Source organism: Peromyscus californicus, unplaced genomic scaffold (assembly GCF_007827085.1).
Source record: "Peromyscus californicus insignis strain IS unplaced genomic scaffold, ASM782708v3 Scaffold_15__1_contigs__length_86483966, whole genome shotgun sequence".
NCBI lineage: Eukaryota > Metazoa > Chordata > Mammalia > Rodentia > Cricetidae > Peromyscus > Peromyscus californicus.
Window position 1 is genome coordinate 40,234,021 of NW_026294447.1, and position 20,319 is coordinate 40,254,339.

Here is a 20,319-nt window from a genome sequence, read left to right on the forward strand (position 1 = left end):
CTCTTAGCAGTGGCATCCAAGGGTCTTACCCCCTAAATTCACACTGATGAAATGGAAATGAAGAAAAACTCAAGCTGCAGAGTAAGCACTGTAAAACAACTAAAATAACAGCAAACAATGACCCAGGAAGCCAAGGAGAGCGAGACATTCCAACGGCCTTCGTATGCTTGATGTGGTGATATGCATTGAAACTATTTTCATTACTATGTACACAGGTGGTCTATATGAGGACTGAAAACCAGACAATTCAAAGGAACCAAACATAACATCCATAGTTCTAACTTAAGACCTATCACCAGGGGACATCTGATGAACTGCCTTCTGGAAAGTTCTTTAAATCTGTATTTTTGCCAACAATTAAACTGTTTGATCATATCATGACTCTTTGTCTAACTGCATAAAATATCGACAGTTAATAAAGTTTTTTTCTCCTTTTCCCAACACAGAACTCTTTAATAAAGTGAGAAAAAAGAAAGACAAAACAACAACAAAAAAAAGAATTGTCCAATCCACCTCAGTATTATCAATTCACAAGCATTTGCCAACTAGTCTAGCAAACATTGTACTGAACCTATAAAGGGAGTATTTATATGATCTTTCCATTTCATATCCCCACAAATTATCTTAGTACTTAGAAGATCTGACAATTACTTTTCATAAACTATCACTTTTCTTCTATAACTTCACTGAGTTTAAGTTTTGGGCATCTAGTTAGGATCCACACTGAAGGAACATGGTTTAAGTGTTTCTAAAGGGAAATAAACCCCAGCCCTTCATGTTCCTACATTCTCATCAGGGATGTGCAGCTTCTCAGCTACAGACAGCAATCGCCCATTGTTCTCTTTCCTTTATCTCTGATGTACTTATTCTCTTATCCAAAATAAAATAACAACAACTTGTGTGTGTGTTTGGTGTTACATTGTTACTTATTTGTCCTGTTTTAAGATTGTCTCACTACACAGTCCAGGCTGGCCTTGAACTCATAGTCACCCTCACCTGTTTCTTGTGTCCTTGGTTATATCAACTGATTCTTGTTGGGTTTTTTCTTTCTCATTTTAATTTACATAATGATATCATACTATACATGCCAATCTGAAACTTGATTTGTAAAAATATCTCATGTTATTTATATATCCATTTGCCAGTGAGTTTTTAATGTCAACTGGACACAATCTATAGTCTTCTGAGAGGTAGGAACCACAATTGACAGAAAGCCTCTGTAAGATCAAACTATAGTTAAGCCTGTAGGGCATTTTCTTATTTTTCTTAATTAAGGAATTTTTTTATTCATTTTACATACCAATCACAGATCCTCCTCTCCTCCCTCCTCCCACCCCTCCCGAATCCCCCTCAACCCACTCCTCATTCCCTCCTCCAACAAGGCAAGGTCTCCCATGGGGAGTCCACAGAGCTTGGTACATTCAGTATCAGCAGGGCCAAGCCCCTTAATTAGTGATTGATCAGAAGCTCCCAGACCATTGTGGGTGGTGCCATTTCTAGGCTGGTGGTACTGAATCCTTTAAGAAAGCAGTCTGAAAGGACATCACAAAAAAACCCACAGAATCTACTAACCTGGGCTCAGAAGGACTCACAGAGACTGAATCACCAACCAGAGAACTTATGTGGGACTGACCTAGGACCTCTGAACATATGTTATGGTTGCTTGGTCTTCTTGCAGGACTCCTAACAGACAGATCAGGGGCTGTCTCTGATTCTATTGCCTGCTTTTGGGATCCTTTTCTTCTATTGGGTTGCCTTGTCCATCCTTAATGGGAGAGGAGGTGCCTAGTCCTGCTGCAACTTGATATGTCATAACTATCTGATATACATGGGAGGCCCGCACTTTCCTCAAGAGAAAGGAGAAGGAGTAGGTGGGGAGGGGGATGGAGGGAGGGACTGAGGAGAGAGAAGGAAAAGAGGGGAAACTGTGATCAGGCTGGGAAATAATTAATTAATTAACTAACTAAAGAAAGAAAGAGAGCAGGCTGAGCAAGTCATGAGGAGCAAGCCAATAAGTAGTATACCTTTATGGTCTCTGCATCAGCTCTTATCTCCAGATTCCTGCCTTGCTTGAGTTCCTACTTGTCTTTCTTTGATAATGAACTGTAATGTGGAATCATAAGCAAAATATTGACTTGGTCATGGCATTTATCACAACAACAGAAACCCTAAGAAAGACATTCATGCTTCATATTTTCCATACTAATGCATATAGTTCCAATTAATTTATTTTACCTGATGAATATTTACTTTTCCCTTATTAGTGCAAATTCATATGGCTTCAAATTTTTGCTATCGAATGTAGTATGAATTGGGCATTTCTGTGCATGTCTCTTTGTGGACCTAGATAAAAGGCTTTCTGTAGTACTTAACCGGAAATGGGACATCTGGACCTGGAACTACATGAATTGTCAATTTCACTCGATGCAGTAGGCAGAGCCACTTGCCTCTGAAACACAGTGTTTGCATGTGCTTTGCCATTGTTGGTGAACAGGGCTTCCTGGAGGCCTTGGAGCAATTGGTGTTGTCGGACACCTACAATTTTTACTGTCTGATGCTTTTTTTTTTTTTTTTTTTGGTTTTTTCGAGACAGGGTTTCTCTGTGTAGCTTTGCGCCTTTCCTGGAACTCACTTTGGAGACCAGGCTGGCCTCGAACTCACAGAGATCCGCCTGCCTCTGCCTCCCGAGTGCTGGGATTAAAGGCGTGCGCCACCACCGCCCGGCCTGTCTGATGCTTTTTAAATACATCTTATCACTGCTTTCCAATCTGGTTTCCATCCTCATTTAGCTATAAAACTTGTCTTTTCCTGAGCACCTAATGATTAGCTTCTTGTCAAATCACAAAGACTTCACCTGGACCCATCTCTGTCTTTGACCTCAGTTGTATTTGGCAAGCTGGTTACCACCAAGTCCAGAATTGATTTTTTCCCTTTTCTTAATACTTAACAATCTTATAGGGCAGAGAAAATGCTGAGCAGGAAGTCCCCCTTAGAAGCTCAGATGTGAATCTTCTATACAACTCAGGTGGTATACTCTTCAAATACATACATTTAATAATAACATTGAAAATGGGGCAAGTTGAAAACATAAAAATCATTTGTGTATTATTAAGTACATGAGATAAATATCAAAACATATAGCTCAAGAAGACGACATGAAAGTACAAGAACCAGCAGGATAATACATTCATACTAAGCAATACATTTAACTCAATATATACTAATTATATCTTAATTCTGTTCATTGTGGTTTATATGTGTAAAGCACGGTATGCTGAAAGCATATTGGGTTTTAGAACACACAAATACTTTATTCTTTAAAATAAACAAAACTTGAATCTACTGTTATGTCACAATAGGGGCCAGGGGGCCTCATGAAAGTTGCTTATAGTGTATCTTCCATTTTATTTCCCATGGGTTACACACAGCTCATCTGAATATGCAAGCTGGAACACAAAAGGTAAGGGTGCTGTAAAATATTATTTCCCAGACATAATGTAAATGCACAGAAGCTGTGCAACATAGGTCAGTTAAAAATTCTATCCTGGGTGGTAGAGGGTGGGGAGGTCTCACACTTAGCTGAGAAGCTATTGCCAATTGATAGCTGCTGACAGAGGAAGAGTGACTTTTTCTTGGAAGTTGGCCACTGGTAGGTGACCCATGCCCCAGTGAATGGGTGTGAACCAACAGTCATGCCTATGGGAACAGTCCTAACTGGACTCAATTGTTTTAAATGAAATTTTCTAAAGCAAGATCATTTGGCTCCATCCCAAGAATCTTTAGACTAGTCAAATAGGCAGTTGTATATGGAAAATTATCTTGAAAATTGCTCACAGGAGCTTGGACATCTCTGAAACACCTAGTCCCAGCACTCCTCGTCCCCACTGATGACACTAAACAAACGTTCATTGAAGATGTTCATGTAGTAGATCATACTCAGGAGAGTGTACAGTGGATAAGAGGTTCACATCTCAGCAAATGTTTACAAGAAAGAGAATGTACTGTCAGTTATGTGGGCTCTGGTCAGTTCCTCCTGTTTAGTGTTTTGACAATTAATTTTGTTTGGGAGAAAGATTAGGATAGCTGTTATCATTGGCAAAAGTAAAACTCTAAAATTATAAAAGGCTGCTATAAAGTGAAGGGTCATGAACATAAAAAGATGAGGTCCAATGTCTCAGTATGATCTAAATCTAAAAAACACAGAGAGATGACAACAGATAAACTTCCTGAAGACATTTTTAGTAAAAACCATAAAAATGTAAGTTTTAAAAACTCTTTTTAAAAGTTCTAATCTCTGTCCCACACATGAAGTTGGCAGTTACTAGAACCTATAACCAAGAATCCTCAAGGGCCATGGTAATTTGTGTGTGTGTGTGTGTGTGTGTGTGTGTGTGTGTGTGTGTGTGTGTGTGTGTGTGTGTGTGTGTGAAATAGCTCCTTTTAACTACAAAAGGCAAAAGCCATATTTCTCTGGTGACTATCCTTAGACCTGTGTTCTGAGTATTTCCCAAGCCTCTATTAAAGAAACACTGTGATGTTTCTGTCTTGTAATTTTTGTATTCAGTCTTCAAATAGACAAATCAAGAAAGAATATGATAATTCAAGTTTGGCAAAAGATCAGTCAGTCATTATTTTAATCTACTTTCATACGGGTTGGGACAATTCTGAGAAAGTCAATGCAGCAATTAGCTTATGCTGATTATCTGGGTAATTATTCTATGAAGTAAAAATGCACTGCTCCCAAATCTTGGTCCCTCCACCTTGTATGTGTGCATGTGTGTGTGTGTGTGCATTCACGGGTGCACATGTATAAATGTGTGTGTGCAAATGTTGAGTGTTGAAACCAGAGGTCAACCTCAGGTGCCATTCCTTAGGAGCCATTCACCTTGTTTTATTTTATTTTGTTTTGTTTTTAAGACAAGGTCTCTCACTGTCCTACAGTTTGCCAACTGGGCTAGAGTTACTGGCCAATGAGACCCAGGGACCCTTCTGTCTCCATATCTTCAGTGCAGGGATTCAACTACAGGTCACCATACTTGTCTTTTTTCACATGGGTTCTGTGATCAAACTCAAGTCCTCAGACTTGTCTGCCAGTTACTTCTCTGACTGAGCTAACTCCCCCGCCTAAAATGTCCCTTTTGTAAACCTTGAGAACTACCATACAGATGAATTATTCTTATAGTCCATTAACGTCTTACTAACAAACAGGCCAGCTTTTCAGTGTGGGCTTTGCAATCCTAGCAGTTTTTGAAACAGTAATCTCATTTGCTGGCAAAAAATTTTAAACGTGGCCCTCACCATCTATCATCAGGTGATGATCTTTCAAATGCTGCCACGAGCAGGCCTCAGCTCCACTCTTCAGGCAATTGGTTATGAGAAAACAGTGCATGGAAGGAACATCAGCATTTTCCCTTTGGGTTTTAAAGACATATATGTGAATCAAAGCATGCCTATACTTCATGTTAAGGTGTTTGGATTCTCAGAAATAAATATGCTTTGGCTAAATTTATGAGGCAGAGGACCAAGTAGCCTGTTTTTAGAACCACAGAGAAAAGACCAATTGTGTAAGACTTAAAAAAAATTGTAACTGTCAGTGGATCTTGGCTGTTTGGCAGAATACTTCAAGCATGGAGGATACAGATTCTGAAATTTCAAAAGAAAAATTCCAAACTCACTTCTCCTTATAGTAGAATGTTGGCACTTAAAGATAAATTCAGATATAGATAGAGCAAAATAACACACAAAACTGTAATTATTGTATTACTTTGGTGAATATTCTAAGTTGATGTTACAAAATGATTTTTTTAGAAAAATCTTTCACCTACTGTTGTAATAAAATACTGTTGATATTTTCATGGTGCTCTGGCTAAAAACCTCTTTTGGAAATGTGTAGGGAAAGTTCCTAGCCTTGAACCATTCCTAAATAGCTTAGAATAGTGATTTCTGACATTGTGTTTCATTTTATTGCCAAAATTAATTTTTATGTAATTATGGCAGAATAAAATATCACCCCAGCTTTCCTCATCACTGTTCAGTGTTCATAGCATATGCATGTAGCCCAATTATTTTCATTTTGGTCAAAAAAGATGCCTGTCCAATAGATAGTCACTTTTATGACTTTCATTTCCCACAAACCCTACCACAGAAGATTTGATAGCACCCAAACATACTCAACTATCACATAATAAATTCTCAAAACTGCTTAGTCACAGGATGAATTCATGTTCTTCCCCTCAGACTACCATAGAAGATTGTGTAGTGGCCATGTTAAACGGCTAGTAATTTACATAACTTTCTCTTCTACATCATTTCTTTCATGAGTACCTTACCTTGTTACAGTTCCTGATTGGAAAACTTTCCCAACTTGCATCTTGGTCTTTTCTTTTGTGACATTCCTAGATAACTGCTCATGTCTCACAAACTGACTAGGAATTTCTATTCAGAGGACTTTCAGACATGCTCTTGTCCTTGGTCCAAATCTCCACTGTTACATACTTCTTTCAAGTCATTCACCTAACTGTATGTGACACCTGCTGTCCGCACAGCAGGCAGTGCAGACCCCTTAGCACTGGCTACCCATGATCTGCTTGAATGCTTGCCCAACACAATGCATTCAGCATTCAGCATTCAAAATGCATCACACTCCTTTTACACCAGCTCACTTTCTTCATTAATATTTTGCCAACACTAAAATCACTCTCCTTTTTATCCAGATGTGCAAATGTGGAGTTAACTTCCATTTGGGGAAAAGAAGAATGATCTTTCTCTCTCTATTCCACATCTATTCCATGTCCATCACATCTTTCACTTTCAAATTGATACCCATCCCACACACAAGAATTGGAGCTCTTTTACTTCCAATCCTTAGAGCATATCTACCGTTGGCACATTAGCCTGAATATGTTATCTGCAGAGTATTCCATCTCATTGCAAAACTTTCAGTTCTTCATTGTTTTCTGTGGAGGGAAATCTAAATTTCTCATCCACACATTCAGCACAATCCACAAAGAGTTAACATACATCCCAACTGTCTCCTATAATTCTCTACTATGCATTTTTGGTATACCCTCCTCTTTGTTCTCAGAGCTTACTTCAATTAATAGCCCCCCTCTGTGTTCAATATCTCCCAAGGTATTTCCCACCATCCTCTGCAGCTGGTTAGATTTCACTTAAGATACAATTACAGCTGGGTGGTGGTGGCGCATGCCTTTAATCCCAGCACTCAGGAGGCAGAACCAGGTGGATCTCTATGAGTTCAAGGCCAGCCTAGTCTACAGAGCGAGATCCAGGACAGGCACCAAAACTACACAAAGAAACCCTGTCTCCAAACAAACAAACAAAAATGAAAAAAAAAAGATACAATTACATCTCAACCTGATTTTCCTTTAAGTAACCCTCCTCCAACCAATATTCCACTTACTCCAGTTCAGTCTCCTGAAGGTTCTTGTTTTCAACCTACCTCCTTTCACAGTTCATAATGTCATTCTGTTTGTCTAAAGATTTACATGTCAAAACAGTTATGTCTTTCACAGGTTTATATACAGCAGAGTCTAATCACATTGCCTACAAACTGTGCACAAATGAAGTATTGCATATTGCATAGAATATCTGGCCTGCTATAAAGTTCAAACTTGTGTCTGGTAGGCCATGGTACTAACGTGATCTCCTGCATGACAGTATCCTCTTTGCTTTTATTAGGACTCAAAGAATAATTCAGTGCTTCTACATGAACTATTCATGATGATTCAGTGGGTGTGTCATTTATAGAAAATTAGACAGTATTTCCTACATTTTGGTAACAGGAAAAAGTGGCAAGAACTGTATTTCGATTTTGTTTGCTTTGTGTATTAAACATGGGTATTTGTTTTTAGTAACTAAATTAGTGAGTGGAAGACCTCATGAAAAACTAGCTTTTGAGACATGTCTGTAAACATCCTTTGCTCTCTGCACAAAGAACAATGGCAAGAGTTAAAGATGAAGGAAAAAATATCAGATGCATATACTGTGACTAATAGGACTAACACAGCCTGTTCTTGCTCCATGACTGTTTATTATCTGCTTTCCCACACACTCTGCATTTTCTCCAAAGTATCTGATGAAGGAACGAACAGAACGTTCCTCAAATGAGAACACATTCAATCTCCAGTCCATCGATAGCGAAGTGCTAATGGGCATTATTCAAGAAACTCGATATGTCAGGAACTACAGCCCTGGGGCTCATAATGGGAATGAAGGACAGCTATTAGACTGGTTTGCCAAGGCCACACTTTAGTTTTGTCTGATTGACAGTGCCAGCGATGATAGAGGCCCTTATCCAGCACTTCTAAGTGAATATGTTAAGTCTCCTGACATTTTACTAATCACCTTGTACCTGAAAGTTAATGATAATTCTGTGGTCAGAGTAGCCTCATCTCCCCATTCTGTTTCTTTACAAGAAAAAATAAGTGTCCAGTTGGCCAGGAAGACTTCTGCATGTACTCCAAAGGATTTGTGAAAAGACCACAGTGCTGAGAGCAGCGTAATCTGAAAGGAGAGTAGTCGAGACTGGACCAGAACAGACACTACTCTTTGGGATGTGGGTTTCAGCAATTTTTCATTATGATGAACAAGATATTTTGTTAAAAGTTCTCTTTGTTAACAGTTTTTGTTGCAATATACTTTATATAGTACAGATGCATTTATTTTAAGGGTAGCAGTATTCAATGACTTTTATGAAATCTATGGATTTGTATAGCTATCACAATGTAGCCTTAGATATGTATAGTACCCACAAAAGTCTTCTTGAGAACTTAATTTGCAATTAATAGCTTCTCCTTCATTTGGCTCCGAGCAACCATTGATCTGCTTTATAAAGTTATCTTTTGGGGTATTTCATATACGTGAAATTTTATCATTTGCCCTTGGATGCTTCACTAAACAAAATGTCTTTGAGGTTCAATTTGTTTTAGTATGTATTAGCAGCCACTCCTTTTTATTGCTGAATGGGAGTCAATTACATGTTTATCCATTTATAAGTTCATGGCCACTAGAATTACCTCCTGCTGGAGATATAATGAATTATGCTATGACAAGCATATGTATGCCTATATTATCTTTATGGGTATGGTTTTTGCAAAAAAAAAAAATGAGTATTCCCTATCTCATCCCCCTGAAAAAAATCAGTTCTTTTTTTTTTTTCTAAATGTCACAATGCTAAACTTTACTGGGATCATGAAAACTCACAGAAAAGAGCAATGCCAGCAAGATTTTAAAAGAATGAAAAGTCTGCCCTGATTCACTTCGGTCTGCTGAATTCATTGCCTGTTTTTTTCTTCGAGTTTATTTTTGTGTCCAGAAACATATACAGAGAAATGACACAAGGTCAAATCAAAATGCTGGAAAAGGCAGCCTTCATCGAGGGCTATATACTCTGTTCATCTGAGTTTATAATAGTCTAAAGACACAATATAAACTTCTCTGGTGTTAACTTACCCAATGCTTTAGATGTATTAAGACTAACAGAAAAAGTAATCCTCTATTAAGACTTATTTATCAGTTAAATATTTTTCCCAAGAAAAACTCATCTGTATAATTTTTCATCTCAAAGGAAAAAACTTTCACTATCAACTTTCAGTTATGAAAACCTACCAGTAGCAATCAGATTGTACCTGTTATGGGCTGAATGTTATATTGATCCCCCAAACAAACCCTTAAAGATTGAAGTCCTAGCCTCGGTGCTGCAGTATTAGGACAAGGGGTCATTGTGGTAGAGGTAGTCAGGTCTAGAGTGAATCCTCATGATGGAGTTAGTGTTCTTAGGAAAAAAGACCAGAGAGGGATTGCTCTCTCTCTCCTCCACAGCAAGAAGGAAGCCATCTGCAAACCCAGAAGGTACCATTTCCCAAATAACTTGACAGTACTGTTATACATGCTGTCAAATTTGCAGCCTCAGAACTGTGAGAAATATGTTTCTGCTGCATAATCCACCAATCCAGTGTATTTTGTCATAGCAACCACAACTATGTGAATCACTCAATTAACTTCTCCCCACTTTCTTCCTTTCTCAAAATAAAAGAAAACAAACACAATGGTAGAAATACAGTGGAGGTTGTGCTACACTTTTTTCTAGTCTAAATTCTTTTCTTGATAATTTATTAAAGAGGATCCCACAAGGTGTTTTGTTTACTTTTTGTATTTTGTGATTAATTTTTCAAAACTCCTTCTTTTGTAATATTGTAATTTTCACATTAACGTAGCATTCTGATTTGCCCTGGTGCTGGAATTTTTTAAAGATTTATTTATTTTCAGTATATGTATACGAGTGTTTTAATTGCCTGCACGTAGGTGCACCACTTGTGTACAATGCTCATGGAGGCCAGAGGAAGCAATGGACTCCCTGTACCTGCAGTTAGATAGTTGGGTTGTAAACCACTATGTGGGTTGTAAGAACTGAACCCAGGACCTCTGCAAGAACAGCATATTCTCTTAATCACTGAGACATCTCTCCAGCTCCATGGTGCCAATATTTTTAATGAGGGCACATGTCCCCAAAATTACAAAGGAAATTACTGAGAAAATAGTGTTCTCTTTGTGAAATTTATTTGGTGTGATATTTGAGAGGCATAACACATAGTGATCTTACCTCAATTAATTTAGGTGTTAGTAACTCTACAGGTGGCTCTAACTGAAATATCTGACAGCATCCTTTTTTGTTGGAGGAAGGAACGTAGCTTCCTGGGACAACCACAAACCCAGACTACACTAAGTATCAGTAACACCACACTCACAATAGTGACTCTGAATATGGCAAAACACACCAAGACAAAATTCTGTCACAACTACAAAAGAGCATATTAAATATTATCAATAGCATGTGTCTCTGACACAAATGGTCAATAACAACACAGTCAGAATACCTTTTGTGAAGGCATATAGTCCAACAAATAGCTATAGCAGCTCTTGCTATAACTTCGATATCAGTCTTTAAAATCATATTATTAAAATTGTAAAAGGCTAGTATCTGTCTACATCCACAAAATACTTATGTGAAGAGGAAGAGTGCATGAAAATATTGAGTTTTTATTCCTTTATAGTTTCTTGTTGGTTGAAAAATAATGAATGGTAAGTATCTTCTCTTTTATGCTCTGCTGGTATGGGATAAACAGACATATAAGGCAATACTGAACATACAGTGACCATGGTTGGTCAATTATAGTTAGTTATCTTGGAGTTGGAATATTAGTGTAGAGCTCATCATAAGACTCTGACTAGAGATCAACAATTATAGTTCATCAACATGAAGTCGTCAGTTGAAGCCATGCTAGTATAAAGACAGTAAAAGGACCCTATACCGGTTGATCATGAAACTCAGAGGTAGCTCTCCTAAATGTCTATACAGGCTGCACATGCAGAAGAAGAGTCTGGAAAGGTCAACAGGCTGTCTTAGAAGCCAAGGGAAATTGTTATATGCAATGATCTCCAATGCTACATAAAGCCCCAGAGAAAATCACGCAATTAGTGACCAAGAGGTTGTCAGTCATCTTCACCAAACCATTGTGGACTGACATGGGGAGAGAACAGGGACACGAACACTAGAAACTGTTCTTTCAAGATGCTTGGCTTTGAGAACAAGAGAAGAGACATATCCGTTGTGGGAGAAAAAGAGGATATGAAGCAAGTTAGAAAGTTATGTAATTGTTTACTTGGATAACTCAAGAAACATGAAGGAAGGAAGAAATGAGAGAAAGGATGTAAGACAGTGTTTGGAAAAAGGAGGCCTATTGATGAGTGCCTGATATTAGACCCCTATTTTTAAGAATCAGTGATCCAGTTCAAGCTCTCTATGTTCTACAAGTGAAGATCCTTGGCTTTCTAACCAGATCTAACACTTTCCTCATATACAGGTTTTTCCTCATTTCCCTGTGTTCTCGTCTTCTTGCCATGCAGCTTGCCTATCTGACCCCTATTTGACTTTGATGTCAGCCTTTGTTATCTTTTCACAATCTGGTTACTAAATATAATGTGGATGCATTATATATAAGCCTGGTTAAATTTGAATTTCGAATAAATAGTAAGTTATGTTTTAGTGTAGATATTCCCAACTCAGTGCTTTGTATATGTGGATGTTTGAATATCATTTGTATATATATGATACATTTCAGTAGGCATTCTGTCATTTTTTTAACTAAGCTATCTCTTGGACAATTACATATATTTTTATAATGCTACTCTCCCCACTTACCTTCTTACCACCCCTCTCAACCCCACCCCTATTCCTACTTGTCCCTTTTTTAGATTCATGACTTTTGGTTTTATTTTGAGACCAATGGATAGTTCCAATCCATTGGAACCCTATGTCTACCAATGGGTAGACAACTAAAGGTAGTGACTGCCCTTTTCTCAGTCTTTCCAGAGAGCAGATAGTCTGGCTTTGTCCCTCTTTTTCCCCACTACTCTCCATGTTGTGAGAGTCATCTCACAACCCAATTTCAAGTCACCACTACCTGAGCCCCAGATTGAGAAGCACTCTTCTGTTCTCCTGGCATCAGCCTCCCTACATATTTCATAAGCCCTAAGCATGTCTCTTTGTCTTATCAATATACCCCAGCATGGTTCATTTTTCTAGAAAATTTGACCCAGACTTTTATGCAAGTTGAGTAATAATACTTCATAGAGCAAATGCAATGGCAGAAACATGACAGAAGATAGGAAGTTGCTGCTACAAATACTCCACAGAAGCGATAAGCAGAGATCATCATATTTAATCTTTGCTGCTTGGTTGATTCATAAGAGGTAATTTAGGGTGGAAAAAAATCTGAGTTTGAATCCTCTTCCTCTTGACTCGGGGGACTACTTGCAATTCAGCAATTTCTGGCACTCAGAGTTGCTGACCCAACACTATGGCTTATAGTAAACACAATGGCATAAGGAGTCAGTTAATTTATGAAATCCTAACCTAATCTTTTAACCCACGTATATGCCAAATGCATACGAGAAAGAAGAATTCTTCATAGCATTTAGTCTAAAGAATATCAAAAACACATTTTGCCCAGAGGATTTTTCCTCTTCATTTGAAAGTTAAATTGTATATTTTGAAGATAAACTAAGCCATGTGTCTCACTCTTTACTAACAGCCAACTGTTTTGAAAGGACTCAATGTCATATGAAGGATTTCTACCACGTCATGTTAGAAAGAGCAAACTATGCCTTCCCTCAATATATGCAAATGCTAATGCTCAGAAATGTATGCTTGTGGCTCTATCTCACATTTCATAAAATGCAAACATAATCTATTTGACATGATTGGTTTACAGACATTCTGAAAATGTCTTCTGATCCATGCCATCAATAGCTAGAAAACTGATTAATATAGCACTATGTAGGGAAGAAGGTGTTGGATCTGTGAAGAGTTGCAGAAGAGGTAAATATGGTCAAAACTCGTTGTATAAAGAACTAATTCAAAGGGGGAAAAAAGCTACTATGTATCAAGCACAAAACTAAGTTTCTGCTTTACCAACTTGAGTTTGAATCTCAGTTCATTATCAACCCGTTTAATAATTGAAGATGGTGATGTGCCATGAGACTAAGAACCATGATAACTATATGAAAGTACATCCTGAGCTCTCTCTTCCTAACACAGGGACCCAGTGTCTTTCCATTTATGCTTTCTTATACTTAGGAGAAAGCTAAGAACTCTCATTTTCCTGGAGTGATTATTTTTTAAAGATACAAACAAAAGCATATTGACACAAAGTTAATTAATCCATATTTAACTAAAGAATAATGCACCAAGATAGTAAGTATATACATTAACTATAAGCAGAATATTTATAAGAAAATAGTTCCCAAAATTCATAGAAGCAAAAGACCCAAATTTCCTTACGAACATGATTCATAGTGCACTCTACCTCCAGGACACACAGCTTTTTTTATTGTAATTGTTGTAAGAGCCTAAGAAGAGGACATATTGAAAGTGCATGTACTCCAAACAGCTGACAGAAAAAAAACTGAGTACAAGACAGTTTCTGGATTCAGAATCACTTGAGTTCCTAATCGAGCTGTGCTCTGCACTCCAGTGTCTTCATCTACAAAATGGACATAATAATACCTATCTGACTGGAATGCTATAATGATCAAATAAGATTATATTTGGAAAAGTTTGGCTTAGCCTCCTGAGTCATAATAAGCACGTTGTAACTGATGGTTACGGTTGTAGCTAAACAATCAAGCGGAAAACACTGGCAATCATCAGAGACACCCAGAAGCCAAAAGAGCAACATTTTCAAATAATTATAGTCCATGATAGGAAAAGGAGAGAGGAAGTGAAGGGATTGGCAGCTTTGGGAAGAATGGGATAAGAAAGAAACTGTCAAAATTGGCATGTAGGAAGATAGAGTACTGGTCAGCACACTGGCTGCATGCAGCCATGGAAGATAGGATGCTGACATGTGTGCATGTGAGACCTTCCATTGGGATATTTGTATATGAAAAAAATAAGACATTAATGAAGAGATCATTTTTATTGGATTAGAGGAAACTAAAAATTAGGACATTAGGATTTCGGTGGCTCAACCATACAAAGAAGATTCAGCTCCTACACATCCAGCCTGAAAGTCACAATATTGACACTAATAAGAACTACACATTAGAACTCTAAAAAAAAAATCTAGCTAAAAGAACTCATGGTCATTACTTTTGATTAATAACAATTAATATCTGTGCTTTTGTAAAGGAGTCTTAAGTATGTCTACTTTAAGTTATTATGTGTTCTTAGACTAAAAGTCAAAAAAATCTGGATTGTAGCAGATGTGGCCCACTATCTGATTTTGTAAATAAAGTCTTATTGCAACCTAACTTAGTTCATGTTTTGTACACTCTATAGCTGCTTTTAAGTCAAAATGATAGAAGTTGAGTAGTTGCAATAGAGAACGTGTGATCATTGCTAGTAATTGTCAGCTTGACAGAATCTAGACTCACCTGGGACAGGGCCTCTGGGCATGCTTGTGGGAGATTATCTTGATTACATCAATTAGTATTGGATGAACTAGCCACTGTAGGTGGCCCCATTCACTGTCTGGGCTCCTGTACTATAGGAAATGGAGAAAGCAAGCTACAAGCATGTATTTATTCATTTCTGTCTTCTTGTGAATGTGGGTGTAATATTATCAGCTTCTTTAAGCTCTTTATGCTTTGACTTTCCTGTCACGATGTCACCATGAACAGTGAAATACAATAAACCCTTTCCTCCTCAAGTGGCTTTCATCAGAGTATTTGTTAGAATGATGAGAAAAGAAACTAAGACAGACTGTGTGAACCACAAGTCCTAGAGATTTATGGTGTGTGTGGCAAAAACATGCCTATCCCTCTCTTGGTACTATAAGGTCAGAATTTTGAACTATCCTGGTTAGACTATCATTGCAAAATACCATAAACTTGGCATCTTAAACATAGGCATTTGTTTTCCGGAGAGTACCAGTTCTGGATGAGGATGGGCATATTATTGGTGAGACTGCTCTGCCTGGGTGATAGCAGAGGAACATCTTGGTATGTAGTCGAGAGGGAGAGAAAACATGAAAAGAACAGCAAGCTCTCTAGTGTCTCATCCAATTAGGGCACTAATTCTATCAAATCGGGGCCTCACCCTTATGACCTCATGTAACCTTAATGACCTGCTTATAGGCTTGTTCCATAAATATAGACACATTGGGGAATATACCTCCAGCATAAGACTTTCAGGACATAATTCAATCCACAGATTACTTCGAACTTTCAAACTCTAATTTAACCTGAATTATCCAATGCACCACCCAGTGTGCCTTGCTAAACACATCTGGAAAACAGCTTGAAAACAAAGTACAGTGGAAACCTTTTCTGTTGGCTATGAATAAAGAGACTATGCAGAAACGTTGCCACAAATGTTACCACGGCAAGCCATTTATATGCTTGGAGAAAAACAGACAAATGACTTCTAGAGGGCAGGAGAAAAGAAGACGATTTCTCCTCTCAGGGTAAAATTGAAACACATCCATTTATCCATGCCCCAAATGGGAGTTTCCATCCTGTGGTTATCCTTTTATCTTACTAAGGAAAACAGCAATAAACATTCTTGAGAATAACCTGTGACCAAGTGGAGTGATGAGATTCAAGCGCACATTAACAGGTCAAAGTCAAGTGGTGGGCCTCATCACTCCTGTGCTGTTTTAAAAGGGGATTTAGTTCTATTTCTTCAATAACCACACAGTATTTTAAGGGACACTACTTTATTCATCTTCTGGGTGCCTTTGAAGTAAAGTGTCTCACATTTTATTTCTGGTTTATAAATGGAAAACTAAGACAGAAAACAGTCACACACCTCTTTCCAAAGTGAATCAATCACTAGAAAAGCTGAAGCGATAGAGTGCGAAGTCCCTTGTTCCTATGCATCCAACCATGAATTAATTTGTTCACTCTCTGTTGATAGCAACTACGTACTGCCACTTGGAGAAGGAACTGCATGCAGTATGATGATAGCACACATCTACCATATCAGTGGGGACAATTCCCTCCCTCCCTCCCTCTGGTGCATTTAGAACCCCCTTCTCAATTGGAAGTAGAAAAACAAGGGCAAAGTAGGAAAGAAATATGTCATGACCTCAGTACCAGAAGCAGCTTTGAGTTGGCGTGCTCCCACCCCATTGCATGCTGGCAAGGTCATAGGCTGCAGTGCCCCCTAGTGAGAAGCCAAAGTGACTCACAGATTATTAACAAAGTTGTCATCAAGAGGTTCAGATTAATTCCAGATCAAAGCTTCCTTGGGCTTAATCCGGCTCCTAAATTGGCAAGTACGTCTTCATTGAAGTCACTGTATGAGTCTGACAAGGGTGGGGCCTGAGTTACAGGTGTGTTTCCCTCTTTCATGATTCAAAGAGAAGACGGCAAGGCTCATTAGGTGAGACACTGGTTGAAATCAATTCTACCATCAGGTCTGTAGCTGGAAGTTTTCCTGTGTCCCGCCCAGTCCTGCGGCTGCTCGATCCCAAGTGAACACACAGAGGCTTATATTAATTACCAACTGTATGGCCTATGGCTCAGGCTTCTTGTTAGCTAGCTTTTTCATCTTAAATTAACGCATTTCTATTCCTCTATATGTTGTCACACGGCCATGGCATTACTAGTCTGCTGGCATCCTGTTGCTTCTTGGGTGGCGGCCTGGCATCTCCCCTGACTCCCTTCTTACTCTCTGTCTTCAGTTTGAATGTACTACCTAACCTTATTTTGCCCCACCATTGGCCAAACGCCTTTCTTTATTTATCAACCAATGAGAGCAACACATATTCACAGCCTACAGAAAGATATCCCACAGCCCAAATTCTTTGGTTTTATACAAGTCACACAAATCTCTCCAGGGTTCTTCAACATAACACAGGCAATGCTCACCTCGTGGTATTATAGTTCTGATTATGAAAGGAGAAAAAAAGGAGGAAGCTAAGGAGATGGCTTGGTGGTCAAAGAACTTGCCGTGCAAATACCAGAGTTTGGATCCCTAGAGCACGTGTAAATGTTGGGTTTTAAAATCACGACGGTCCACCTGTAATGATGGCCTCAGAAAGTAGAGACAGAGTATCCCCAGAGCAAGCTCATTAGTGGGGATGATTCCTAACATTAAACTTCAGGCATCTATATATCCATGTGCTGACATGCATGCAGCTGTGCGTACACACATTCATGCTTAACATACACACAGCTAAATGGGAGGGAGGAGAGAAAATAAATTTCTATTTTATTTAGTTTCTTTCAACAAATACTCGATTCTCTTTCTCCCAGAGGATTACTGTAACCTTTGCATACAGCCTTGTGTTAGTTTACTAGGCTTTTTGTAATAAAGGACCCTGATTTGAATGGCTTAAAAGACAGCTCAGTTGCCTCAGTCTTCAGAAGGATAAGAGCCCAAGGTAAAAATTCTGTGAGGGGGCACTTTTAATGGCATGAGGGGACAGTACTGTTTCGACCTGTCAATTGGGTTTGTAAATAAGTCCAAAAAACTCTGTGTCTCTGAATCACCTTGCCTCCTTATGTACCTGGAGTGACATTTCCTGTTCTTAGGTTACTAGTCAGATCAGGTCCCATGCTGATGACCTCAGTTTCATTTAGTTACCTTTTTAGTCAGCATCTAAGTACAATTACCTTCTAAAGTACTGGGGTATGATGGTTAACCGTGACCAACTGTCAACTTGATGGGATTTAGAGTCACCATGGAAACAAACCTCTGGGTAAGTGAGAGAGATCTTCTAGATTAGGTAAATTGAAACAGGAAGGCACACCCTAACTGTAAGTAACAGTAGTCCATAGACTGGAGTCCTGGGCTAAATAAAAAGAAGCAAGCAAGCTAAGTATCAGCATTCATCTCTCTCTGCTTCCCGACTTATGCATTATGAGTACCTCCCTCCTGCTCTCATGACTTCTCCGCCATGGTGGACTGCACTCTCCATAGTGATCCAAAAGAAACCCTTTATCCTTAAGCTGTTGTTGTCAGTCATCTGGCTGCAGCAACATGAAAGGTAATCAACCCATGTGGGGTTTAAGCTTTCAAAGAATGGATTTCACTTGGATGTAGTGGTAAAAGGATACAGCTTAGCAGAGAGCAAGTGCAGTAAGTATACAGGGATATCAAGGGGACAGTAGAGATGAGAGAAGTCCCAGCCCAGCCCAATGTGACACAGACACACTCTCTCCAGACAGGTGTGAATAGGAAAATAAAGATTATAGGTCAAACTGCAAGTCTTTGCTTCTGTTTAGGGCAAGCCATGATATCTCTTCTCTAGGACCACAGGTTTCTGAGATAAAAGAGATTCTCCGAAGTCAACAATGTATTATTAATTACTGTGAGCCCTCAGGTACCCTCGGCAAATAGGAAGACTGAATCCAAACATTTGTCCTGTCCTCTCAATGGATTGAATCGACAATTCCTGAGTTATTATGTTACCCGCCAGTGCTAAACCAACTTTGGGGAACTTCATGTTACTATTTAGCTGACTCAGGAAGGGCTTTTGTAACTTCTGGCTAATCTACAGCACAATTCAAAATCTTTAGCGGCTGAAAAACTGCACTCACTCGTATTTGTTCTGAAAAAAAAAATGTGTGTCTGGCAGCATTTTCCAAAGCGTATTGTGAGGTGCACAGATGTTAATATAAGGATAGCAAGACTGTCCAGCTCGGTAGTCTCCGATTAAGATTTTCCTCTACAATCTTCCCCATAGCAGCCTCTGTGTCTGTTCCCAGGCTTCTAATACAGTCTTCCCCATGCCAGAAGAAGACCAAAAGAAGAGGAAAAAAATCATTCTGATAAATCACAGACAGAAGCATTAGAATCTTTCCAAAAGAGCACTTTAGTTACCATTATGATTACTGTCTTCAATGATTTTTAAATGCTTGAGTGGACTTCATTAAACAGAGAAAGAACAGAACAGACATTACAATATGAAACAGCACTTAGGTTTATGAATCTAAATGAAAGGGAGTCTGAAAGGTCACATTTGAACTTGCGTCCTTGAACTACGTGTCACAGTCGATGTCAAAGCTGGCTCACTATAGGTTTACCTTCATGCCCCATCATCACATGGCATGTCTGTGTTGAGCCAGTTTGCATATTTGGGTTCAGCATTTCACCCAAGTAGCCCAGCAAGTACCTTGTTTTCATCTTCAGTTTCCAACACACCATTCAGTGCTCCGCCAACTAATCTTCCTTAGTTTTTTTCTCCTCTGCTTTCTTTCATTCATGCGAAAACTGGTAAATAGTCTCTTCTTTTCCGCACCCGGACTTCTTTCCATTATGAAAATACTGTAGTTTTTGCATCCTGTACCTAGACTTTAGTTCCTAGTGCAGCTCCACACTAAAGAACTCTGGGCCAACTCTAGGTATAGGGCATGAGATATCCCAGGTAAGCCTAGAGTATGTTGTAGAATAAGAAATAAGGAAGTGCTGGAAAATTAGAGAGAAGGAGATAGATAATAGATGATTAGAATAAAGGAGGGGGGAGAGGAAGAGATGGACGGAGGGAGGGAAGAAGGGAGGGAAGACAGGGAAACCAATAGTAGATAGATAAACAGATCATATAAAAGGAATAATAAAGGAGCCCTCTGGAAGAACTCCAATGGCTGAAGCTAAGGCAATTTGAGCAGTGAAAGAAACAATCTTGTGTTACATTATAACACCAAATATAATGTAAACGCACTTAAGTCCATGAGGAAACAAAGAAAAGATTGACTAAATATAGGAAATAAAGGAAGCAAAGCTTGCATAGGAAAAGGTTTCAAAAGTGTGTTTTTGTGGCACCTACTCCCTGCCCAGGAGGCTCAGCTTAA